Raw genomic sequence first — 27,957 nt, forward strand, 5'->3', positions numbered from 1 at the left:
TTTTTTTTTTTTTTTTTAATTTATTTATTTAATTTATTTATTTTTTGCTGTGTTGGGTCTTTGTTGCTGCGTGCCGGCTTTCTCTAGTTGCAGCGAGAGGGGGCTACTCTTCATTGCGGTTCATGGGCTTCTTATTACAGTGGCTTCTCTTGTTGTGGAGCATGGGCTCTAGGCGAGCGGGCTTCAGTAGTTTTGGCACATTGGCTCAGTAGTTGTGACTCACGGGCTCTAGAGTGCAGGCTCAGTAGTTGTGGCACACAGGCTCAGTTGCCCTGCGGCATGTGGGATCTTCCCAGACCAGGCCTTGGGAAGCCCTGGTCTGGAAGGGCTTTCCAGAGCCCTGGTGTCCCCTGCATTGGCAGGCAGATTCTTAACCACTGCACCACCAGGGAAGTCCACCATTCAGTCTTGATTACTGTAGCTTTGTAGTATAGTCTGAAGTCAGGGAGCCTGATTCCTCTAGCTCTGTTTTTCTTTCTCAAGATTGCTTTGGCTGTTCAGGGTCTTTTGTGTTTCCATACAAATTGTAAAATTTTTTGTTCTAATTCTGTGAAAAATGCCATTGGTAATAAAATCCTCAACAAAGTGTTGTTTTTAAAGTGGATCCTACTTGAGCATGTATAAGATGTGATGAGAAAGATCTGATTGCAAGGCTGACTTTGTGGACGGGAAACCCATGCGTTTTGTAGGGGGGACCTGCACCTGGTTTGATGAAATCTGCTGTTGCCATCTTGAAACTCTTAGTAGCTTTTGAACCAGGGATCCCATATTTTCATTTTGCACTGGGATGAGCAAAGTATGTAGCTGGTCCTGCCCTGTTGAGAGGAAAATGTTTAATATACAAAAGCAACAAGGGCTTCTAATCATTTCTGATGGAGTAGCTACAAAGCCTGGGTGAACTGATGGGAGGATACACAATTTCTCCAATAGGAAGGAAAAGGATGCACGAATCTATAGGTTACTTTTATACCTTTCTGGTTTTGATGATAAAGGAGTAATATCTGATATCTTCCATTTTTTCTTTAAAGTAAAAAGTGAAGGAATATGTTGAAAGTGCTGGGGATAAGAGCAGAGTTAGAAGTTTGGTAAGAGAGGGACAGATTTGAAATAGTGGGAAGTGTGATGCTAGTAGCTATAGTGACAGTCAGGGGCCCAGCTGATGCCCTAACCAATGTGAATCTCTGTGGGACTCTTCTGTGCACTGTTCCCTGAGCAAAGGCTCACATGAAGCAGGTTCATCTTATGTTGTTTTTTTCTAGGTGATTATAATGGAAATACATTTTAAGGTAGTAACAAAAATGCTAGTGACTTGATAGCCCAAGGAATCAAATGGAATAAAGAGAAAAGTCAAGAAAGGGGACATCTGGAGGGCTGGTAGGTCAGGACAGGGCATCCCAATGAGGGCAGAAGTAGGTCCTTGTGGGAGTAATTGGTCTATAACTGCCTGTCTGGAGAGGAGGTGCTTGGTGGAGGGATTGTGAAGGGTTAGCATTTAAGGCGGTAATAAGCTTCATAAGAACGTGTTTAGTGTGCTTTTACATCCTATTTCTCTGTTTACCGGGTTTGGTGATGTCGTCTGGAATTTAGGGCCCATATTGTAATGGAATTGTTAAGTGATTAGTCTTTACCTTATGCATAACCTATTTAAGGAGTTACTTCACAAATTACCTGTTAACTTCTTTTGCTTAACTGATAAGGTTATTTTTAAAAAGTAGACTTTTGTGTTTAGAGTCCTGTTAGGTTCACAGCAGTATTCAGCAGAAGGTACAGAGATTCCCATGTACTCTCAGCCCTCACACATACACAGCCTCCACTATGTCCACCTTCCCCACCAGAGAGGGACGGTTTTTTACCATTGAGAACTGACCTTCCTCCCTCCCTCCCTTCCTTTCACTTTTCTTCTCTTTGCCATTAGTAGTCCATCTGTTGTGAAATGCCTGTTCATGTCACTTGCCCATTTTCTACTGCTTTTTTTGTCTTTTTCCCACTGATTTATAAAGTTCTTTATATATTTAATCTGTTAATCCTTTGTGCAATATATATCACAAATGTCTTCCCTCAGACTGTGACTTATCTTTTCAATTTTTTTATGATGCCTATACCCTAAAGGTTTTAAATTTTGCCTTTCATGTTTTAATCCTTAATTTATTAAAAGACTTTTTGAGTAAATCTGGGATGGCATTGATTTTTTTCCCCCAAATCGATAGCTGACTTTCCCAGGTCTATTAATTCTACAGTCTTCTTTGTAAATTGTCTGCAGTTCAAACTCTTTCATATATCATGTTCCTGCATATTTGTGGATCTGCTGCCAGGATCTCTAGTCTTTTCTGCTGGTAAACGTTTCTATTCCTGCCTGTACCCCACTATCTTAATTGCCAGACCCTTACAGAAAACCCTGAAATCAGTTGAGGCAGTTCACCCCTTCCCCACCTTCTCTTCTTTCTTCTTCTCCTCCTTCAGGAGAGTGTTGGCTAATTTTAGTTTGCCTTTTTCTTTTTCCAGTGTAAATTTTAAAATCAGCTTGTCAATTTTCAGAATAAACCTTATAGGATTTTAATTGGCATTTCTTTGAATCTGTATTTCAATTTGGGAAGAAAGGAAATGTTTACCATACTGAGTTTTCCTATCCACAAACATGGTCATTACTTGTCTTCTTTAATGTTTTAAATCAAGTGTTGAAAATTTTTCAATATAAATTTTGCACGTCTTGTACGTATTAGTATTTTCCTGTGTATCTTATGGATTTTAATATTTTAAATATGTAATATATATTAATATAAATTTACATAGCTATAAATGTATACGTATATAAATCATACTTTTAAGCATTGTATCTTTTAAGCAATACTACTTGCTTGTTGATGGCACACATAATGCAATTACTGGCCAGCTACTTAGTAATTGCTCTTATTATTTATAATATTCCATATATTCTTTGGGGTTTTATATGTAGAAAATCATCTGTAAATAATGACAGCTTTGTCTCTTCCCAGTTTTTATGGCTTCATTTCTATATCTTGCATTATTGTCCTAGGTAAGATCTACAGTGCAGTGTTGAGTGGGATAGTGATAATGGATACTCTATCTTGCTCCTGATTTGAGAAAGGTTTTTCAGACATATTGCCATCAAAGACTGGTGTTTTCTGTATAATTTTTTTTGTAACTAACACTTCAGCTTAAGGAAGTTCCTTTCTATTTTAAGTTTGCTAAGAGTTTCTAAAAATTGTGAAGAGTGTTGAATTATCAAATATTTTTAGATTGAGGTGTAACTGACATATAACATTACGTTAGTTTCACATGTACAACGTAATGATTCAATATTTGCAAACATTGCAAAATGATCACCGCAATAAGTATGGTTAACATCTGTCACTTTACACAGTTACAAAATTTTTTTTCTTGTCATGAGAACTTTTAAGATCTACTCTATTAGGAACTTTCAAATATGCAATCGAGTGTTATTAACTGTGGTTACTTCCCATGCTGTACATTATGTCCCCCTGCCTTATTTATTTATTTTATAACTGACAGTTTGTTATACCCTTTGACCACTTCACCCATTCTACTCACTTCCTCTCCCCTGCCTCTGGTAACCATCAGTTTGTTCTCCGTACCTATGGCCTTGGTTTTTTTGTTTTTATTTTTGTTTTAGATTCCACATATAAGAAATCCTACAGTGTTTGTCTCTCTCTGTCTTATCTCACTTAGCATAATGCCCTCCAGGTCCATCCATGCTGTGGCAAATGGCAGGATTGCCTTCTGTTTTTATGGCTGAGGAGTAGTCAGTCACAGATAGATACTACATCTTCATAAACCATTCATTTATGGTGAGCATTTAGCTTGCATATCTTGGCTGTTGTAAATAACGCTGCAGTGAATATGGAGGTGCAGATATCTTTTCAAATTAGTGTTTTTGTCTTCTTTGGATAAATACCCAGAAGTGGAAATGCTGGATCATATGGTAGTTCCATTTTTACTTTCCTGAGGAACGTCCATACTGTTTTCCATAGTAGCTGCACCAATGAACATTCTCATCAGCGGTGTATGAGGGCTCCCTTTTCTTCACATCAACACTTGTTATTTCTTGTCTTTTTGATAATAACCATTCTGACAGATGTGAGGTGCTCTCCATTGTGGTTCTGATTTGCATTTCCCTGACAATTAGTGATTTTGAGCATCTTTTCATGTACCTGTTGGATGAATTGTCAAATATTTGTTCTACATTTGTTGATAGTTATATAATTTTTACTCTTTAAGCATTTAATGTGCTGAGTGATATTTATAGTTTTTAAAAAATGCTAAAGTCACTTTGCATTCCTGCTTATTTCAACTTGAGCATGATATATTTATTATCTTTGCTCTATATTCTTGGCTTTAGTTGCTAATATTTTATTCATGGTTTTAATAAAGATTTATAATTTTAGCTAAAATTTATTTTTTCTGTTTATAAAGAAAGATTAATTTTGAATTTTTATACTGTTCCTATCTGGTATTATTATAAAATTTTATTGGCTTCATAGCGTGTGTTATGAGTATTTCCTCTTTCTCTATTTCCTGGAAAAAGTTTTAAAAGATTGAAATAATCTGCTCCTTGAAAGTTTGTAGAACCCATCAGTAGGATATTTTGGACCTGTAGTTTTATTTGTTGGAATATTTTTAAATAATTTAATTTCTTTACAGTTACAGTAATATTAAGATTTTCTGTTTCATCTTGATTTGGGTTAGTTATATTTTTGTGGAACATTGTTCATTTAATTTTTTTCAGCTGTATTAGAGTAAGGTAGTTCTTAGTACTTTAACTAATTTAGTCTCTGATCTATCTGAAGTTATATCTACTTTTTCTGCTCTAATATTCTATTTGAGCCTTTTTTCTTGGTCAATTTCAACAAAATCTTACCTCTTTTATGAGTCTTTTCTAAGATCCTACTTTTTTTGGCTTTGCATATCCTCTCCATTATATATTTGTTTTCTATTTAGGTGATTTCTTCTCCTATTCTTAATCTCTTTTCTTTTTAAATTTCTCTGGATTTATTTTTTTCTATTGTAAGCATTTAGAGATAAACATTTGGGAAGTATATGCTTGGTAAAATTTTTAATCCTTTTAGTTTCAAATTTTCTGTGCTCTTATGATTTAGGTAAGGCTTTTGCAAGCAACATAGATGGGCTTGTTTTGGTTTTATTTGTTAAGAAATTCTCTGTATTTTTTTTTTTTTTTTTGGCTGCATTGGGTATTCGTTGCTGCGCACGGGCTTTCTCTAGTTGCGGCGAGCGGGGGCTACACTTCGTTGCAGTGTGCAGGTTTCTCATTGCGTGGCTTCTCTTGTTGCGGAGCGTGGGCTCTAGGAGCACAGGTTTCAGTAGCTGCAGCTTGCGGCCTCAGTAGTAGTGGCATGCGGGCCCTAGAGCATGCAGGCCTTAGAGCATGCAGGCTTCAGCTGTTGTGGCACGTGGGCTCAGCAGTTGTGGTGCGTGGGCTCTAGGGTGTGCGGGCTTCAGTAGTTACGGCACGCGGGCTCACAAGTTGTGGCTTGGGGGCTCTAGAGCGCAGGCTGAGTAGTTGTGGTGCACAGGCTTAGTTGCTCCGTGGCATGTGGGATTTTCCCGGACCAGGGATCCAACCCTTGTCCCCTGCATTGGCAGGCAGATTCTTAACCACTGTGCTACCAGGGAAGTCAAAGAATTCTCTGTATTTTAGTGGGAGAGTTTAGGTCATTTGTATTTATTATGATCACAGATTTATTACCATTGTCTCTCATTTTATGTTTTTGCTCTGCATTTATTACACTTGCTGTTTCTTTTTACTTGATTTATATTCCATTTATCCCTTGATGTGTTAGAAGTTTAAAATCCTATTTCTATTTTTGTGCTAAATTTTAAAATGTTACCATGTATATTTAACTAAGTTCAAAATTAATAGCTTAACTTCCCAACCATATGCTACAGGAAACTTGGAACATTCTAGCTTTGATTGATACTTCTTCCTTATTTTATTGTTTCCCAGAATTTAAGTTCTTTTTATTTGTTAGCCTTCAAATTAGACATTATTTCTATTATGTCATAGAGTTATATTTCTTTAGATTTATACGTTTACCAGTTTTTTCCCTGCCATTCTTTTGCATCTCATAACATTTTTCTGAGTTTATTTTTCTACTTCCTGAGGAACATTCTTTAAAAGTTCTTTTAATGTAGACATATTGATGGCAAAATTTCTAGTTTCTATTTATCTATACATATCTTTATTTTGCCCTGGCTCTTAAAATATGATTTTGCTGGGTACAGAGTAAATTAATAGTTGCTTTCTCTCAGGCTTTTGAAGTATTATTCTACTGTTTTTTGGGGTTATATTATTGAGAAATCTGATGTCAGTTTTATTGTCTTTTCTTTTTATATTATTTCACTTTTCTCTCTGGATAATTTTAAGATTTTCTGTTATCTTTGCTATTTTTCAGTTATACTTATATATACCTGGAGATGACTTTTTCTATGAACCTTGATCTCTTCCTCCCCGCAGAAAGCAGATCTGGAGATATAGACTTGAGTAGGTTGTTTATTCAGTTGATCAGAGGGAAAAGAAAAGTGGGAGTAGAAAAAAAATGAAACAAGGATGTAGGGAGAGCCAATGCAAGGGCACCTTATTGATCTGGTTGCTGCTATAGAAAATTGGGACTCAAGGCCTCTGGGACTTTCTGAGGTAGTTTTTAGAATGTGCCTCTGAAGTGGCTGTGTGGAGATGCACCTGGGAGCATTTATCCACCAGTTCCTGTTCCTCACTGGTCAAGGATTATTCCATGAAGTGTTACACTCCCTTGAAATTTCAGGATTGATGCACAAGTGGGTCTCTGTCAGGTTCCCAGATGTACCAGAGAAGTGCCAGAACAGAACACAAAAGCTGTGTGTTGTACCTGAGGCAAGATGCTGTCCGTTATGCCTGAAGAAAGATGGTTGCTGCAGTAATGACTGGGTAAAAAGTGGCCAAGAAAATGTGAGATAAGGCACAAGTGTCCTACACATTTTATTTTTGTTTCTTCAGTTTTATGTATGTTATATATCCTGAATCTATGGATTTTGTTTTTCAGAATTTCTGGAAATTTTTCAGCTGTTATTGTCGTGGTCCAAACGCGGGTTGGAAAAGAATTTCCAGACACAAGGCAGAATATAAAGAAGATAAAATTTATTAAAGGGAAGTGTCACTGCCAGAACAGTGGGCTGACTTCCTGGTAGTCAGGGAGAGTTGACCCCGAGCTTGGGTTACTGGTCTGTTTTTATAGGCAGGGAACAAAGGAACCTGCTAATCATCTGCTGATTGGGTAGAGGGTGTGCATACTTCCAGTGTGTTGAGCTAGAGAAGAACAGGGCAAATACCTTTCCTTATATGGAACGGGAAGGGCACAGGGCATGCTGCTTGGGAGGGTTCAGGGATAATTTAATGGTTGCTAGGGACAGAGTGATAAGAGTTCAGTAATTCCCTGTCCCAGCACTGTTGGCTCTTCAAGTTTATCTTGTTCTTTGTCCTTGGAGTACCACAATTATCTTTTCAAATACTGTCCTTTCTCTATTCTCTCCCTCTTTATCTTCTTTCTCTCTGTGACTGATAAGACAGGATTTAGACCTTCGAATTTTTTCTTTATGTAGCTTCAATTAAAAAAATATTTTCCATATCCTTACCCCTCTGTGCTGCATCCTGGGTAATGTCTTCTACTGTATCTTCCAGTTTGACGTATGTGTGTGGGGGTGGGGCGGGGTGGGGTGTTTCATTTCAACAATTGTTTTTTCCTTTCTTTGAGTCTTCTTACTATTTATGATGATTCCTGATAACCTCTTTATGCTAATTCATTGGGGATTAAGTCTTCTATTTGTTGTTTCTGCTGTCTCTCACTCATGGTGACTTGTTTCCTCATGTATTTGCTGATCACTGATTGTGGGCTCAATGCTTGGTCTTCCTCTGTGTAAATCCTGAGGACTTAGATTGAGGATGTGTTCATCTAGAGAGGGTGTTCATCCTTTTTGGTCAGGCCCTAGAGAGTACCTCAGATTTAGGGACTATGGTAGGCAGAATAGTGCCCCCCCCAACAATATTTTCCACATTCTAATCCTTGGAACCTATGAGTGTGTTAACCTCACATGGTAAAAGGAACTCTGCAGATTGATTAATTTATAGATGCTGAGATGGCGAGATCATTGTGAATTACCCGGATGGGCCCAGTGTAATCACAAAATCTTTAAAAGAGGACAAGGGGCTCAGCAGGGTGGAATGAGGGCAGCTTGAGAAGGACTTGGCCTGTTGTTACTGACTTTGAAGGTGGAGGAAGGCGGCCACCAGCCGAGGAGTGAAGGCAGCAGCTACAGGCTGGAAAACACAAGGAGATGGATTCTCCCACGGAGCCTCCAGGAGGAGCACAGTTCTGCCAACGGATACAGACCCATTTTGGATTTCTGACCTCCAGAACTTCTAAGACATTTGTGTTGTTCTCAGTTTTCATGGGAAAGAGTTATTCAAACTAGGAAGAATCAAATGAAATCTCTGAGTTAAGTACAGAAAATTTACCTAGTAGGAAATATTTTTAACATGCAAATGTCAAACAGTGGTCAGCATGGTTAATTATGAATGAAATTATATTTTAAAGACTTCGGAGTTGTCTTTCAAGCTTAGTGGGATGGTAAAATAGCTGGTGTGCTGGAGATGAAGGTGGTACATTCACCCGTAATATGTGTGATGGAAATTAACACAGTGCTTCTTGCCATTAATATAGCAGCATCTATCGTGAGAAACATAACAAACAAATGAACATACATAATGACAAGTAAAAAATACCTTTTGATCAGAATCCTATTTCTGGGAATTTAAACTAAAGACTTTATCTAAAAGTAAAAAGATAATTATTGTAGTATTTATGCACAATAGATGTCAATACCAAATATCGTCATCAACCTTAATATTCCACAAAAAATTAGAATGGAAGTGAATTATAGGATGCAGAACTTAAAATAGCCTTTCTCACCTTCTGAGATGGCCCACACTCTGTCTGTGGAATGTGTTTTTCTCTAAATAAATCCACTTCTTACCTATCAAAAAAAAAAAAGGAACTTAAAATAATAATTATAGAGTTTATGCCACATGAAAATGCTTGACCTAAAAGCAAAATATAAACTCATTTCTACTTTCTTCTGCAACAGAAAAATGGAAATAATATGGTATAATGGGATAGCAGCATCAACTTAATTTAACAACGATGAAGGAAACATCCATTTTTTAAATGAACTGCTATTAAATGTGGCATATTAATATTAAATATACTTTAATTCCTTATCACTGGTACTGATGGTATTAAAAGGCTTTGTGACTGTCAGTCCCTGTCTCTCCCAACCCCAAGCTGCCACCCGTGCTTTCAGCCCTTCTGAGCTTACAACACACAGACCTGGGTGTCTGGCAGCTGCCTCTTGAGTGCAAAATGAAGGCTGCAAATGGTTTTCTGCCACATCTTGGGAATAGGGTTGGCAGTGCCTGTAGGAGACTAGGTCAGCCGTGTCTCTCCCCATCACCAGGTGTGGTCAGGTTATATGACCAACCTGCCATGTTCTAGGTCTTGGTTTACACTCCAGGTCACATTGGTGAACTATGTTTTGTTTTTTTGTTTGTTTTTTCACCTCTGTAAGTTCTGCTAGATTCTTCTTGTGTCTGGAATCAAGTATAACTCCTCAGAGGGTTCAGGTGACCCTCCCTTCTCTGGACTGTGGCTGCCCCCCCAGATGTCAAGAACTGCTACTGAGCTCTCCTCTTCCACTTGTCATCACATTTCTCGACTGCCCAGCCTATAGAGGTCTACAGTTTGTCACGTCCGTTAGATATACGATATTTAGGTTTTTGGAAATCATTGATCTAGTTAGGAATAGACTCAATTACTGCTCTGTCCACCATCTCTAAAAAACTCTACACTGGATACTGTGACTTCTCCTGGGTTACTTATTCATTTATTTTTTAGCTTTCAATCTGAGTCATCCTCGTTTATGGATGTTTACTGCATGACCTGAGATGGGAGATGATGACCTGAGGGCATGAGGTTCCCAAACATGTTCAAGCAGTGGGACCAGGGGCTATTTCGGTTCTTGTTTGTGAAAAGATACGTGTGCTGAGCTACGGAGACATAGCTGGAATAGTTGGCATCTGTTTGTGTCTCGGCACATTCCAAGGGTACGTTCAGGTGTGCAATCACCCTGGCTGTTGCAATACATAGAAATGGGATGTTCTGCTGGAATCAGAATACCCTCAAGCAGTACAAAGTACAAACTTCTCACAGACTTGAAGTTTTCTCTGGACTCCCCACATAACTATTGAATGCTAACCCCTCTCCCCACGAAAAACAAATGGACTAAATCCAGGTTATAGATGAGTAACCATGAATGCACCTTATACCGGGGCTATGTTAGATTTTTACTTGGAATTCGGGTGCTTGTCTGAAAGTTGACATCTTGGAACCGAAAGGGAAAAACTATGAAAAGAATGTTTAATTTGCTCCATGCAGAAACTTGACATCCAAATATTATTTAAAGAAACAGTTTGATAATCTGTGAAGTTGACACTGTGAACAGTCTTGTTGATTAAAACCCTCATATCTTTTCTGTCATGCTTTTGCATCTCAAAAGCAGTACCTGAATATTTCATTTGTTGAAAATTATTTGTTGATCTGTTTCATTTATACTCTTAATATTATAACTATTGCTCTAAGTATGGGCCAGATACTGAGCTCAACAGTTTAGAGGGTTTACGTCATTAAATCCTCATGGCAGCCTTAGTTACAATTTCTTTGTGCATTATACAGCTTAGAGAATTGAGACTTAGAGGCTTGTTAATTTGCCTTAGTAAGTAAAAGTCTTAGCTAAGGCTTATTAAATTCCATGGCTCTAATTCAGACCTAGGCAGCTTAATTCCAGGGTCCACTCGGGTACTTAAACACCACACTGTGTGGTGTACAACCAACATAAACAAACACAACTTTGAAAAGTCAAATCCGATGTCCTGGCCTCAAAGCACTAAATACCCTTTTCTCACTCGTGGTATCTACATTTTGCTCTGTCCTCTGACCCGCCTCACATTGCTCAGGTAGTGATGATGTTACTAAAGGGACAGGGTCTATGTGTGTGTCAGTGGCTGAGTGGCATTGCTGAGATGCCATGAGATATTTTCCCTGGACACATCTTCTCAACCTGTTTCATATCTGTCCCAGTGGATGGAATATAGATTTTGTGTCCAAGGAAACTTATCATGACATAGAGGATGCAGTTCATGCCATGGTTCTGGAGGAGATCTAACCCTTCTGCAGACAAGGTTAGCCCCGGAACGGGAAGGTCGCTGCAGCAGGTTTCGAATTATTTGTCATTCCTCTCTTCCCATGAGAAGGGAATATAAGAAAAGGCTTTAACTAAGTGATTGCTGAATCTACCTTATCTCAAATCAGTAATCCAGGAAATGAAAGCTTTCATCACTTAAAATCAGTAGTAGATTAATGAGTCTAGAATCCCTGCTTGGGGTAATGAAAAAGTTTTGGAAGTAAATTGTGGCCGTGGTTTCACAAGATTGTGAAGGCAATCAATGCCACTGAATTATGCATGTTGAAATGGCAAATTTTATTATATAGATATTTTATCACAATAAAAAGTCGATAATAGTGACCTCCTTAGGTTCTCAGTTAAAAGCAAAAAGTGATAGATACTAGAATGTGCTTTGGCTCTACTCAAGGGCATCTCAAAACCAAGAGGGACAGAGCAGTAGGGCAATAGTGTGAGGTTTAGGATGGACTGGACTCCAAGAGGACGACCCAACAGCACAGATAATTTAAGATCTACTTGCATTAAGCTACATACTGCTGTAAAGGGGAGAGGGTCTCTTCATTCTGGCGACCAGCAGCAAGATCTCAGCTTCAGTGTCAATTAGGGTTGAAGCAGTACTCAGATTAGTAGGTGACAGTAAATGTGGTAGGGTTATTAAAGTCGAGGCTAAGAACACTGTGGGACTCAGGACAGAGTTGCGTATTCAGTAGACAGCAAAGGGCGCAATGGAGGTTGGCAGAAGGTTCATGTGGATGGAGGGGACACCTGTGGGAGAGCTGAGAGAAGAGTTCGGTGAATGGAGCTGGTGGGAAGTATCGGTCTGCACTTGAAGGTCAGCCTTTGTCATGGAAGGTAACTGGGAAGACGCAACCCCAAACACACACCTGTGGCATCATCTCCTTCCAAACTCCATGCTTGCACAAGCAGTAGACCTGGAGGCCCAAGTGCTCCAGTGGATCTGTGGTCCCAGGATACACACTTGGATCCAGGAATCAGGGAGAAGGCTTTCCTCTTAGCGGGAGACCCTGGAAAAGCTCATATTTTAGAGATTCCCAAGAGATACCAACCAGTAGACTGTCTGGGGAATGGGGTTTGTTGTATGGAATACTTTAAGTAGTGTGGTCACCTCATCCTGCTGGCCCCAGCGGGTTAAAGGAAACTGCAGCACTGAGTTGAATTCCTATTTGATCAGGTGATTATCAGAGGATTCCCTTTCTCTTTTTGTGCCCAGAGAACTTGAGAACAGATAGGTTCCTCCACCCACAAACACTCCTTTCAGGCTGCTTGATGGTTTATCATCTGACCTATACGGGTAGAGAGAAAACCCCTATGAGTGGATAGGAAAGAAAAAATTACAACTCAACTGAGGAGTCTCTGAATAGAAGGGTTTTACTGAACAAAACTGATGGAAGAGATAGAAAAGAACTTTGATAGTAACATCTAAGATAATTCCTAGTGCAATTTCAAATAACCTAGAAGGGTGAGTAAGTATAAGAAGCCCTGGAAAGGCTATACTTTCAGGGATCATTTCTATAGTTCACTGCTAGAGAAGTTTCTCTAAGTACCAGGGATGTAATGTACAGCATGATTGCTGTAGACAACGCTGCTCTATGATGTATACGGAAGTTATTAAAAGAGTAAATCCTACGATTCCGCATCACAAGGAAAAGAAGTTCTTTTTCTTTTTTTTTCTTTTTATTGTGACTATATGAGATGATGGATGTTAACTAAACTTAATAATCATTTGGTAATCATTGGTAATCCTCTCATAATATTTGTAAGTCAAACTGTTACGCTGTATACCTTAAACTTCTACAGTGATATGTGTTAATTATATCTCAGTAAAACTGGAGGGAAAAAAAAACGAAGCCCAGGAGGAGGAAAAGAAAGCGAGTCAAATTCCTGTGATGTTGAATCTGACCAAGTTTCACCATCGTTTTGAAAAATTGGATTTCTCTCTTTTCTTACTAAGCTGCAGTTCTTTATACTACAGCTCATTGTTGAGCTGTAGTTCTTTATACTACAGCTGAATAGGACACAGCCCTTTGTTGGAAATATGCAATACACACATCTTCCCCCTCCCCGTAGCTTTCATGTCCATACCCTTTATAGTGTATTTGAGGAATAGATTTTCTTAAATTAAAACAGTCCAATTTATTAGTTTTCTCTTTTATATGGTTCGTATTTTTTGTGTCCTGTTTGAGAAATCTTTGCCTTCTTTAAGTTCTTGAAGATGTTCTGCTTTGCTTTTTTCTAAAAGATTCGTTGTTTTGCCTTCCATATTTGTCTATGATACATCTGGAATTGATCCTTTTTGTGTATATTGTGAGGTAGGAGCCAAGTTTAAATTTTTTCATAAAAGCCTTCTCCTGTTGGCCCTGCCCCATGTACTGTTATAAGCCTGGTGGCTGTGTTTGTGTGGTTTTGCTTCTGGATTCTCTGTTCATTCCTTTGGCCAATTTGTCTGTGTTTACACCAATTTCACATTGTCTTAATTACTACAGCTTTATAAAAGGTCTTGACAACTGGCAGGGTAAGTCCTCCAGCTTTGTTCTTATTTCTCAAGATCGCCTTATCTATTCTTGACCCAGAAGGGTTCTTACTTTGTATTTCCAAGTAAGTTTTTGGAATCAGCTTGTCAACTTCAACACAACAACAAACACCTGCTGGGGAACTGAGTGAGATCTCATTGAATCTACAGATCAGCTGGAGGGGAGTTGACATGTCTACAATATTTTACCTTCCAGACCATGACTATAATGGATTCTTTGGTTTTTTAAGGTGTTCTTTATTTTGTAACAATAGTGTTTCACAGTTTTTTTTCTATCGAGGTATTGTACATATTTTGTTAGATTCATTCCTAGGTATTTGATGTTTCTCAGTGCTTTTGCAAATGGTGTCTTGTTACATCTTTATCTTTTTGCTGCTACATTATAACACAGTTTTTCAATGTAACAGCAAAATTTTCACAATTTCATTATGAAAATGTTTAAACATATGGGAAATTTCAACAAATTTATGGTGAACACTTATACACCACCACCTCGGTTTGAATTTAACACTTTACCTTACTTGCTTTTTCACATATTTATCCATCTATGCATCCTTCTGTCCATCCATCAATCTACCTTGTTATTTGGATACAAATATTTGGATACACTTTGAAATAGTTTGAAGACATTTGTACTTTCTTCCTAATTACTTCAGCATGCATTATCAACCAGAGTTCGGTGTTTTTTGCGGTTCCTTTATTTCTTTTGAGGTAAAGTTTTCATACAATGAAATGAATAAGTCTGAAGTATATGATTTGAGGTTGACAAATGCATACACTCATGCAACCCAAATGCCTACAATTACACAGACCATTACCATCACCACGCCTCATCCCAGACAATCTGTGACCCCACACAGAGGGAACCACTGCTCTGAATTTTTCAACACAGTTTTCGCCTGTGTTAGATATTCGTATAAATGAAATCAAACAATTGTGTGTGTGTGTGTGTGTGTGTGTAATTAATCTGTTCTTTTTTATTCCTGAGTAGTAATCTATTTTAGAAATAGGCCGCAATTTTTTTATTGGTTCACCTACAGATTGACACGTGGGCTGTTTCCAGTTGGGGGCTATTACAAACATTCGTGTACAAGTTTTTTTGTGGACATTAATTTTCATTTGTCTTAGATAAATACTCAGAATTGAAATTCCTGGGTCAAGGGTACTTGTAGGCTTAGCTTTAGAAAAACTGTCAGAAGTTGTCCCACAGTGGCACCAGCTGTATCCACTAGCCTGATAAGTCGACTTCCCCTCGTGGTAGAGACCTCACCTGGAAGTCAGTTTTGGAAGTGGGAGGTGTCAAATCAGGTGCTAAATAAATGTCAATCTCCTTTCATGTCTTCAAATATAACACTGGGAGTTGTGTAAGGAGCGTAATTTCATGCTGCTGTTTCTGAATGGCTTTTGTTCCATCCTTTGTCTTATTTGATGTCTTTGTGACCTCTGGCACTGCGGCTTCCTTCTTGTTTCTTGAGACGTTTCTTCTGTATTGGCTTCTTTGATGGCATTCTCCTCCCTGTCAGGATTTTTGTTTTTCAGTCCTTTGCACCTCCTCTCCTCTCCTTTCTCCTTAAATGTTGACATTCCCCAGAGTTTTCTGTTTTTTTCCTGGATGACCTCATCCAGACCTGGCACAATGATTTCCTGACTTACTCTTATCTCTAGCAGTGAACACAACCCGAGGAAGGATTGATAGAGCTAAATTTCAACATCTTTTCACCTCTAATGGGATCATGGGTCCAGGCACCGCTGAGTCTAACTGGCCACTAAGATCAAAAAAGGGGAGGCAAGAAGACATTTGGTGCCTCGTGATGGAAATACATAACATCGCCTGTGTGATTAAAATTTGAACTTGAATCTGATCAGGCATCTAGATTTGGTTACCAGTTTACAGAGATATAGAGGATAGTGTTGTACAATCAGCGAAATCTAGAGTATGTGAAATTCTACAAGACAGATCACTCACTATCTTCAACAAATAAATTGAGAAAGAGGCAGGAAGGGAGGGAGGGAGGGAGAGAGAGAGAGAGAGAGAGAGGAGCCTGCGCGTCCGGAGCCTGTGCTCCGCAACGGAAGAGGCCGCAGCAGAGGGAGGCCCGCGTACCGCAAAAAAAAAAAAAAAAAAAAGAAATCATTGCTAATTTTTTGTGTGATAACGGTATTGTTATTTTTAAAAACAAAGTGTCTTTCTTTTTGAAACATTTATGGGTAAAGAGATATGGTATCTGATATTTAGTTCAAAATAGTAATAGGTTGGGGTATCTATTGCTAGGGATATGGGTAAAACAAGATTGGCAATGTGATGAGAATTTTGGAAGCTGTTGGAGAAGGTCTCCTTGTGAAAGTGATATTATTTATTTAATACATTTTATTTATTTATTTTTGGCTGCATTGTGTCTTCGTGGCTGTGCGCGGGCTTTCTCTAGTTGTGGCGAGCAGGGGCTGCTCTTCGTTGCGGTGCGCGGGCTTCTCATTGCCGTGGCTTCTCTTGTGGCTCTAGGCGTGCGGGCTCAGTAGTTGTGGCACACGGGCTCAGTAGGTGTGGCTCGCGGGCTCTAGAGCACAGGCTCAGTAGTTGTGGTGCACACGGGCTTAGTAGCTCCACGGCATGTGGGTTCTTCCCGGACCAGGGCTCAAACCCGTGTCCCCTGCATTAGCAGGCGGATTCTTAATTACTGTGCCACCAGGGAAGTCGCTGAGAGTGATATTTAAACACAAACTTGAAGGAATTGATGTGGTGGCCTGTGTGCCTGTCTGTGGGAAGAAAGTTCCAGGTGGGGTCGGGGTGGATGGCAAGTGCAGAGGCCCTGAGCTGGGACTTGCTGCGAAGGCCACGTTGCAGGACAGCGAGGAAGTCAGGGTGGCCGGAGGGGAGGGAGGCGAGGGCCGTGGGAAATGATCTTGGATGCGCAGCTGTGATTTCAGTCTCCTAAGGCCTCGCGGGCCAGTGAGGAGACGTGGCTTTTGCTTCTCATCTATCTGGGAGCCTTTGAAGTGTTCTGGACAAGGGTATCTCATCTCTGACTCATGTCTGAAAGAGGCACTCTGGGCTGCTGTGTGGAGGACGAGGCCCCCAGTATGTGTGTCTGGGTGGTTCTCCGAATAATTCACACGGGAGATGCTGATGGCTTGAGGCAGATGGTGGTTATCATGGGAAGGGTGGATTCTGACTGTATGTTGAAGGTAGAGCTGACAGGATCTAAAGCAGATAGGATTGGGGGTGAGAAAAAAATAAGAAGCAAGGGCTAGATGGCCTATCCTAGCCCTGGCCCGTGGCCGGAACGCAATATACATTTCTTCGGTGAGCAAGTGGAGGTCACAGACTAATACATTCTTCACTAAATTGAAATATCCTCAAGGGCCGGGACCACGACTTACCTGACTTTACAAGAGCAGCACCATATGCATAGTCCTGATTCATATTGGAGCCCACCAAATATTTCCTCCACAATCAATGTTCACTTTACCCAGGTGAGGGGAGAGGAAAATGGCTTCCGAGTGACTGGCAGCCACAGACTGTCTGCCGATTGGAATTCCTGCTTCTGGTCCTGCAGCCTCTCATGACGGACCCACGCTGTTACCATGAGCTCCCACACCCACTTGGCTGATGGGGGACATGCACATCGGCTACGAAGTTCACGGTATTCATTCAAGAGCTACAAATACATTTCAGATGTATTTGGAGACCTGATGTATGCAGCGGAACAGAGTGTGTTCAGTGGGAAATTAAGACCACAGAGGCAGATGCCCTGCTCTTTGTAGGTTGCCAAGAGTTCAAGCGAGAGGAAAAGGAGCACGGCCATTGTCTTGAGGCACAAAGATGAATCTAGCCCCAAACGAAGAATAGGCAGAGCTCTGGTTCTTAAGTGCTCATTCAAATGCCCCTTGTGTGTGGTGGGTACAGATGAAGGGCTGAGTGGGAACGGCCAGCCTTCTAACCTGACCTACTAAGACTTGTCTGGGGTGCCAGCTGCTGGCCTTGACTGGAGTCCAAAGTGTTGGACCCAGAGAAAAGGAAATCACAGGGGCCGGGACTGGCCTTTTTAATTTTTTATTTCTGCGTCCCGGAGAGGCACATCCCACGATTGGCAAGCCTCGCACTTTCCCGGCTGCTTCTTGCTCCTCTGCACTATGGCAAACACCGCTTCCTCCAATCTCCCTGTCAACTGACTTCTCAAAGTTACCCCGGAATCCGCTCTGACCAGGGGAGCCTGGTGTGGCTACTTTCAAGTCTCAGGAAATAAAATAAAATAAAATAAACATCTTCTTCCATCCACAGCAGAATACATCAGCAGACAGTATAACCATTATTGGTAAAAGGGCTAAATTTGGTGTCATGACTGAAAAGGTGGGAGAGAAGTATTTTATGTACTCTGTGCCAACTATGTGGTAGCATCAGGCAGACGCCCAACCAAACCCAGAACATGCTTGTGGAGTGAATCTCTCTCTCTCTCTCTCTCTCTGCCATATATGCAACACCGATACAAGATCACACACACAGCGTCTTATTGTAATATTATTCAGAATTTGAAGGTATTTTCAGTGCATTTAGTGCAGTAAGTTGAATAAACGGCTAGGACTATGAATACACCAGTAAAAAAGTAAACTAATTTGGTAGGTCCAGGAAGACTACATAATTTGGCTCAGATACAGTACGTACCAGACACTTGCTGGGAATTTCATTCCTCTTTGCTAAAATTAATTTGGTATTAAGGAAATAAATGAAGACAATGTGGCATGTGTTAACCTTTGTTACAAAGTGCAACTAATACATTCGAGGGCTTTGTATAAATTTTCAGTCAATTCGATGTCCTACTTTATTCAGGGATCTTCAGGGTCCATTTCATTTGGTTGGTTTAGTTCTTTCATTTTGACACATCAAGGTCATAAAGCCTGGGGGTTTGTTGATCAGTATGTAACAGTGTCCTCTAAAATGCTTCAAGTGTCCATGCACACGTCACCTCTTTCGGTATCTTGAATCTCATGATTGTGCACCGTCCGCCTACATAAAAAGGTAAAATGAGGCCAGCTCAAAAGTGTCAAAAAGATGAGTTTATTTGGGAATAACGGGGGAATTGCAATTTGGGACAGGCAAAGTATAGCAAGCTGCAGCGAGCCCGTGGAGAGTTTGGGGTGCTGTATATATGGGCAGGGAACGTAAAGAAGGGAGAGTTCATTTACAATCTGTTAAAATCAAAAACAAACGGAAACCAGCTTTGAAAATTCCCTGAGCAGACAAAACCAGTCCAGCTGCAACAGAAAAGCTCAATTCAGCTTATTTTGCCAGACCAACCCGATCTGGGTCACTTCTTGTTCATGCCTCTGAAAACCATAAGCAAAACTTCCCAGGATTGATATGAGGTGATATCAATATGAACATTCCAATATTATCAGGTGTTTTTTTTTTTTTTTTTGGTAAATCAGGCATTTACAGAAAATCAATCCCTCAGCCCTGAAGTTTTGTTTTCCTGAGGACACACGTGTGAGATTTCCCATCTCATGTCTTCATTTCCATTTTATTTTTTTGGCTGCACCGTGCGGCATGTGGGATCTTAGTTCCCCAACCGGGGATTGAACCTATGCCCCCTGCATTGGGAGTGCGGAGTCTTAACCACTGGAATGCCAGGGAAGTCCCTATTCTTTTTTTTTTTTAAATTAACTTATTTTTGGCTTCGTTGGGTCTTCGTTGCTGCGCGCAGGCTTTCTCTAGTTGCATCGAGCGGGGGCTACTCTTCGTTGCAGTGCGCGGGCTTCTCATTGCGGTGGCTTCTCTAGTTGTGGAGCACGGGCTGTAGGCGCGTGGGCTTCAGTAGTTGTAGCACGTGGGCTCAGTAGGTGTAGCTCGTGTGCTCTAGAGCGCAGGCTCAGTAGTTGTGGCCCATGGGCTTAGTTGCTCCGCGGCATGTGGGATCTTCCCGGACCAGGGCTCGAACCCGTGTCCCCTGCACTGGCAGGCGGATTCTTAACCACTGCGCCACCAGGGAAGCCCCCTATTCTTTTTTTGGTGTTTCCATTTTTGATTGAAATTCTTCCACAGCACCCTTGTTCATTGGACCCGTCTGATTTATAAGAGAGAGACTGTGTTAAGATAAACCTCTCAGCTCCTTCTATGCTGCTTTAGAAACCTTTGTGGCAGGTCTGTCCACTCCTGAGGATGGAGAAGGGAGCAGGCTTCGCTGTTGAGGCTGAGATCGGGAATCAGGATTGGAAATCTGGGAATTTGAGTGCTTTTTGTGTGGACCTTTAATCAAGCCTTCATTTTCAACCGCATTCTGAACCTGGCCTTTAGAGGCAGCCCTGCTGTCAACTGCTAAGCCTCTAGGGCCTGGGCCACCAACCAGTGTGTCCTTCGCTGGTGCCTCTACCCCACTGCAGATGGACCTCCCCCCACTGAGCCGGTGACCTTTGTCTCAGGTCTTCCGCCTCCTAATAGGTCGCAGTGTCTCTGTTACTCTCTCCCCTCTCTCATTTTCTTTTTCCTTTTGGAGAGATTTAGATAGAGATATAATTTCAATTTCTTAAAAAACTTCTTGGGACTACAGAAAGGCCTGAAGATAAATTTGCAGTTTCAGTCTGCCATGCTTACCCAGAACGTGTGCACTGGGGTCTGCATTCAGGCCAGATTCTGTGTCTCCTTCTGTAGGTGCAGTTACTTACGCTCAGGGACTAACCCTTGTACTGTGCAGATGAGAGGTCCTGGGCTTCTCCCCCTCATCCAGAAGCATGTGCTTCTGCTTCGTGTAATCCGAAGGAGCGACCCAAATAATGGGAGTTTCAGGAGAGGGAGGCAAGTAAATTTGAACAAGAAATGGATGGGGGCTGTATAAACCACATAGGTAGATCACAGTTTGCTCAATTTATTTTAGCGTTTCGCTATGGAATGATACTGTTCATTCAGTCCCTACAATATCATAGACTTAAACGAATTTAGTTTTATAAATATACCAATGACATACAGAAATAACACAGCCTTGCAAATCTGGGTGAAGTACTTTATCTGTAGCTGGAGGAGAAAATTTAAACTGTGGTTGCCTTGTTCACTGCTATTTGTTTTTACGTTCAGCTAATGCTTTGTCATGCTTTTGTAAGCTGTGTATTTATTTGAAATTTTTGTTTTCAGTGATTTTTATCAAACACCTGTTTCCCTGATTACAAAAAATATGCATGCTAATGGTTGACGTTTTGAGAAACACAATGTTATAAGATATAAAAAAAACCCTGCACAATCCCATCATCAAGGACCAATCATTATCCACATTTTGACCTGTCTCCTTCCACGTGTAAAAATGTCTCTGTGTGTGTGTGTGTGTGTGTGTGTGTGTATACACATTCCCCTTTACAATTTATATCTTATGGGATATGTAGCCTCATATCCTATGATGGGTCAACATTGTATAAATAGATATTTATTTTTTATTAAAATGAGTTATTCTGTACATATTGCTTTGCAACCTGCTTTTTCACTTTGCAAAGTATGGAGATTATTTGTCTTCTCCAAGTGCTTTATCATAAAAACTAATGTCTCATTTGATAATAGAAGCATAGAATATATTGCTACTTCCACTTGCATTTATTTGTTTATTATTTAGGATGACGTCACATCTTATTGTTGATCATTTTCTTTTATTGGTTTTAATCATTTGTCCCTGGTGTCTTTGGCCCACTTTTCTAGTAATGTAGTTGTCCTTCTCTTATGATTTTAAGTCATTTTTGTATAGTAAGGTAAGTAATCCTGTGTCTGTCATATGTGGTTCAAATTTATTTTCCATTTTGTTTTATATTTTACTTTTTGAATACAAAGAAGTTTTACATTATTCAGCAGGTAAGTTCTTAAATTTTCCTTCATGTTGTTCACTTTTGTGTCCTCCTTTACCCAAACTCCTCTGTCTGCCCTCACCCCCCAAGCCGTCTCAATTGTGCATCCAGTTCAGGCTCTGTGTCACCTGTGTGGCCACATGTCCCCCATCTGTGACTCTGGGCAGACCTCTCTCCCACACCCGGGCTGCATTGCCAGCTGTTTGTTTGATAGCCCCTCTCAGCTGTCAAATGAGCATTTTATACTTAGAATGTCTGAACTCCTGATCTTCCCTTAGGCCTGTGCCGCCGCCCCCTTCCCTGTCTCAGTTGCTCAGGCCAAAGCAGGAGTCATCCTTACTTATCCTTGTCTCTCAACTCCCAGTCCAGTCTCTCAGGAAGTCCGCTGGCTCTCCCTTCAGCTGCACCCGGCCTTCGGTCACTCCTCCCTGTCTCCACTCCAGACACCTCCCTGTTCTGAGCCATCCATCTTCTCTCATCCGGCACTAGCCCGTAACTGGGCACACCGCTCCCCCTCCTCCCCTCTTGCCCTCTAGGTCGAGCCAACGCAGTGGTCAGAGGGGTCCTTCTGTGTCTGCTTGGAGCCCACCCCATTGGCTCAGACTGAAAGCGCAAGTCTTACGGTGGCCTGCAGGGCCTGTAATCTGTTCCCCGGCCTCTCTGACCCCACCTCCTGCCCCTGCCCTTCTTCCTCCTTCCCTCCCAGCCATCCTGGCCTCTTTTTTGCTTCTCAGCACACCAGGGACATTCTTGTTCAGGCACCTTGCCCAAGTGGGTCCGCTGGGAAGGCTCTTTCCCCTGCATTTCCCCATCCCTGACCCTCACCTCCTCCCACTCTGCTTAAACATCACCTTCTTATCCTGCTCTAGTTCTGGTTTTCCATAGTATGTCTCATCTCTTAACATACTGCATAACTTATTTATTTTGTCTATTCTTTTAATCATGTGTTTGCCCTGCTGGAACGTAAGCTCCATTAGGGTAGGTGTTTTACATTGTTTACAGATGTATCCCGATAACTAAAAAGTCCCTGGCATGTAGAAGATATTCAGTAGATACGTAATGACTCGAGAGATCCTTAGAAAGTCCTCCACGCTGAGGCTAAAATCTCATTTTTTTTTCATCACAATTTGGGTTTCACATGGTATATTTGGTTTAACGAGTGAAGAGGAATTCTAACTTTTTTCTTTTAAACAGATATTCATTTGTACCAGCACCATTAATTTAACTTTCTAGCTACTCCCCATTTATTAGGAATACTGCTTTTATTATATGTGTGCTTTCTTATAGGCAGCTGGTTTGTTTCTACAATCTTATGTATTTTATTGATAGTCTTCTAGACTCTAGATATTGTGATCCAGCTCATGGTTTTGTTAATTACAGGTGACTGTCCAACATCCTGTTGCTCTTTTTCTAGATTCAGAACTCATAATTACAACAGGGGAACCCATTCTGTGTGTTTGAATAAGGTTGACCCTTCTTCAACTTTCCCAACCCCCAAATACTGCCCATAGCTGTGAACACTAGCACCGTGTCCATCTCCTTGGCCTTGGTGATTCAGGGTGAGTCACGTGACCCAACGCGGGGCAGCCAGGATTTCCTAAGGGGATATGGAAGACGGATGGTGCCAGAGAGAGGGTCTCTCTTTGGGATGGGGGGTATCGGCTTGGAGCTGCCGGGAGCCATCCTGTTGCCATGTGGAGAATGAAGGCAAGCAGAAGGGAGAAGGGAAGGACAGAGGTCAGAAGGCAGTGTTCGAATCTTCAGATCCAGCTGTGCCTTAATTTCCCAGTCATGCGAATACAGACGTCTTCTCCCGTCTCTGCCTTTTCCCGCTAAAACTGGTTTATGTCTGTCACTTTCAACTGGAGGAATCTTGTCCAGTAGAAGGAGTCCATGGAAAAGACTGGACACATAAGTTGGAGTGGTAACCATGGCACATGTGGCTGCCTTACCTGCCTCTCAGATTCTCATGAATGAAATGAAACTCTGAATTCAATGAAAATGTAACCAGTCTGGAAAACATGAAAGATGAGCACATCAGAAATTGTGAGCTATCCTAGAAAAACAGAAAAGAACTGGGGTAGGAATAGCAGAGAAGTCAGTCACTGCTGAAGACTCCAGAACTTTCCCCGATCATCCCAGGAGAGCCCTAGAGAAACCCAGAGCTAGAAAGTGCCGCCAGCTGGGGCGATCTGAGACCCTCGCAGACCACACTGGACATAGGTGAGCAGTCTCGTTGCTGGCAGGTCAGCACCCGCAGCCTCAGGCTTTGGTAGCAGGTAGGGGAAGGCTTGTTAATTGTAGGCAAGGAAGTGGGGCTTGGCCTCGGCAGGGGCTCCTAGCGATGGAGGGGGGCCTGGATGAGGGGCAAAGCAGAGCTGGTGGTCACCTCGGGATGTTCACAACAGGCAGAGGCCTTTCCCCAAGGTGGAAGGGACAGCTTTGAATGAGGGTAGATACGCCCAAAGCAATGATGTTAATCCAGTGTCTGGATGGATATTTTAAGTGCCTGTATACAAAAGAAAATGATCACTGGACCTTCATCAAAATTAAAAATTTCTGCTCTTCAAAAGACGCTGTTAGGAAAATAAAAAGACAGGTATATCATGGGAAAAATTATTTGAAAATTATATATCTGTTAAAGGATATTGAATATCCTTTAACAGATATATAATTGAATATTGAAGAACTCTCAAACACAACCCAGTTAAAACCACCCAGTTAAAAAACAGGCAGAGTCTGAACACATGCTTCACCAAAAAAGGCATGTGAATGGCAAATAATTACAAGACGATTTATATCATTAATCATTAGTGAAATGCAAATTTCAGCCACAACCAGACAACATACACACTATTTATTTGAGTAGCTGAAATTTAAAAACTGTCCTACAAGGTGTCATTGAGGATATGAAGAAACTGGAATTCTCACGCAGTGCTGGTGGAAATGCAAAACGGTGCAACCACTTTGGTAAAGATTTGCTAGTTCTTTGAAAGTTAAATATAAACCTGCCATATGATCCAGCCATTCTATGTCTAGGAATGGCTCCAGAGAAAAGAAAACATGTGTCCATATGAAGATTTCTAAACAAATGCTAAAAGCAGGTTTATTTGTAATAGCCCCAAACTAGATAAAAAACAACCCAAATGTCCATCAACAGGTGAATGATTATATCCATACAATGGAATATTTCTCAGCAATAGAAAGAAATGAGAGAAGGATGAATTTCTAAATAACTTTGAGATTATTCTGCTAGTAAAAGAAGCTAGCAACAAATTAGTTCAAATATTTATTTTTAAAATATTTATTTATTTTTTATTCTTGGCTGCATCAGGTCTTGGTCGCTGCACGCAGGCTCTTTGTTGAGGTGTGCGGGCTCCAGAGCACACGCGCTCTGTAGTTTGCAGCACTCGTGCTGTCTCGTTGAGGTGCGCCGGCTTAGTTGCCCCGTGGCCTGTGGGATCTTAGTTCCCCAACCAGGGCTCGTACCCACGTCCCCTGCACTGGAAGGCAGATTCTTTACCACTGGACCACCGGGGTCCAGTGGTACTGGATAAGTACTTATCCAGCTGATAATCCAGTGAAATCTGAGCAAATTCTCTAGTTTAGTTTATGATATTGCACCGGTGTCATTTCTTAGTTTTGATAATTGTTCTCTGGTTATTTAAAATGATAACATAAGTGAAACCTGAGTGAAAGGTATATGGGGAGTCTGCTATTTTTTGTTTTTTTTTTTGTAATTTCTCTGTAAGTATACATCATCACAATATTAAAAGTTATTATAAGTTGATAAATCAAGAAACACTGATATAAAATTATTATTAAAACTCATAATGTCACTCACCAGAAGAAACTGAAGCAAAAATCTTAATGGCAATAATCCTAGGAAATGGAATTGGGGTTAAAAAGGCCTTGCCTTTCAATTTTATACCTTCTTTGTAATGTCTACAAATATGTTAACCACATACATAAATCACTTTTAAAGCAATTTTAATTTTAAAATGTTACTGAAACTTTACTAGTCAGCAAAATGTGACAATTTAAAGAACATATTATATATATAATTCATATTTCATATACTGTATTTATTTTTGTTCTGTCTTAGACGATTTAGGTACTTGCAAAAATATTATGCTGCAAATGAACTAAAGAACTGTTATCATGATTTTGTTTGTCATGTATCGTTGAATTAGACACCATCACATATTAAAGGGATGCTAAATAAAAGTCCATGGTAACTTGGGCAAAGGTTTTATGAAATAACTTCAAATTGCCTCTGTAGTCTAATCTGCCAGGTTTTTATACTGCTGGCCTATGCTCTTATTATTATTGTGTTACCACTGTTTCCTGAATTAGATAAATAACATATATTCTGTTCCTATGCTGACATATTAGCTCACCCCGTTATTATTTTTTTTTAAAAGATTACTCTGAATTTTTTTCCTTAAGCTGAATCAAGTTGTTAAATAAAGCAATTTAGTGCCATATTTCGAGGGTTTTAGTTTCTGAAACTTATGTTTAGTAGTGATTCTTTTTTTAAGTGAAGTAATTATGATTGCATTGATTTGTTATTTTCTCTTTGATTATGTAGCATCTCTCTTCCTCTTCAAAATACTTGTATTTTAAACCATAATACTGTCCCTAAAACTAGACTCGGCCATGGCTTAGAAGGCACTTGTTCATGCAGATGTCAAATAGGAGTTGAGAGGAAGGGATAGGTATTTTAGAAGTCAGACTAAAAACACATTTAGAGTAAAATCAATTCAAATTCAAGAAACGTTTTTCTGCCTGAGGTCTGACACATCCACTGATGCTGGGGCAAAATCTGTATAGTTAGGGATACCTAACAAATGGATGAGAAAAATGTAAGTTCCTAGATTTATGGGGCCACCTTTTAGAATTCACACCCCCAAAAGAAAGAAAATAAATCATATAAAGAGAATTCTGTCTCTAAAATATGAACCCAAATAGACCAGTAGTAATTTTAACCATGGTTTGAGAAATAGCTTAAAATATTTAAACCCAAAGAATTTTACTTAGATGCCTTTACTTATCCAGCTGATAAGTTTGTTTTTCATTCTAAAATAGAATCAGAGACCCCAAGATTGGTGAAAGGAAGTTGCCTGTCCAGGGATAAAGATTTTGCCTAGGAATCAATTTTGGCAAAAAGTGGCGATTATTTAAAGAGCAAGAGAGAGTGTAGCATTCTTTTTTAGTAGTATTAGTTTGACACATTTTAAAAGCTAAACTCATTTTTAAATTGCGATAAGTGGTTTCTAGTATTTTCACAAAGTTGAGCAACCATTACCACGATCTAATTCCAGAGTATTTTCATCATCCCCTAAAGAAACCCCGTTATCTGTTAGCAGTCACTCCCCCATTCCTCTCCTGTCCCTAGCCCATGGCAACCGCTATTCTGCTTTCTGTCCAAATGGATTTGCCTATTCTGGACATTTCATGTGAGTGAAATCATATGATACATGTCCTTTTGTGTCTGGCTTCTTTCATTTAGCATAATTTTTTAGAGTTCATCCACGTCGTTGCATGAATCAGAACTTCATTCCTTTACATGGCTGAATAATAATCTATCATATAGATATATCATTTTGTTTACTCTTTTAACCACTGGTGGGTATTTGAGTTGTTTCCAATTTGAGGCTATTATGAACAATGTTGCAATGCACAAGTGTTTAAAAACTTAGTGTACAAGTTTTTGTGTAGACATATGTCTTCAGTTCTTCTGGGTATATACTTAGAAGTGGAATTGCCGAGTCATATGTTAACTTTATGTTTAACCTTTTGAGTAACTGCCAAGCTGTTTTCCAAAGTGACTGCACCATTTTACACTCTGACCAGCAATGTATGAGGGTCCTATTTCTCCATATCCTTGCCAATGCTTCTTATTTTCCATTATCCTTTTTGTTATAGTCATCCTAGTGGGTGTGAAGTGGTATTTTATTGTGGTTTTGGTTTGCAGTTCCTTAATGACTAATGAGGATGATTATTTTTTCATGTGCCTATTGGCCATTTGTATATCTCTTTTGGAGAAATGTCTATTTAGGTCTTTTGCCCATTTTTTAAATTGAGTCCTTTGTCTTTTTGTTGTTGGATTATAGGAATTCTTTCTATGTTCTGGATAATAGATCCTTATCTGATACATGATTTGCAAATATTTTCTCATTCTGTGGGTTGCTTTCCACTTTCTTGATTGTATTTTTTTTTTTTTTTTTTTTTTTTTTTTTTGCGGTACGCGGGCCTCTCGCTAT

The 27,957-nt window shown here is 40.2% G+C and overlaps 1 long non-coding RNA gene and 1 pseudogene across 5 annotated transcripts in view; both read left to right on the plus strand.

The window, feature by feature from the left end:
* LOC114486359 (uncharacterized) overlaps nt 1-27,957 on the plus strand; it is a 464,012-nt gene that overhangs the window by 285,402 nt on the left and 150,653 nt on the right. The window lies entirely within an intron of this gene.
* On the plus strand, nt 12,831-12,917 carry LOC112061968 (uncharacterized; annotated as a pseudogene).

The sequence above is a fragment of the Physeter macrocephalus genome, chromosome 5, assembly GCF_002837175.3.
Source record: "Physeter macrocephalus isolate SW-GA chromosome 5, ASM283717v5, whole genome shotgun sequence".
In the NCBI taxonomy this organism is placed as follows: domain Eukaryota; kingdom Metazoa; phylum Chordata; class Mammalia; order Artiodactyla; family Physeteridae; genus Physeter; species Physeter macrocephalus.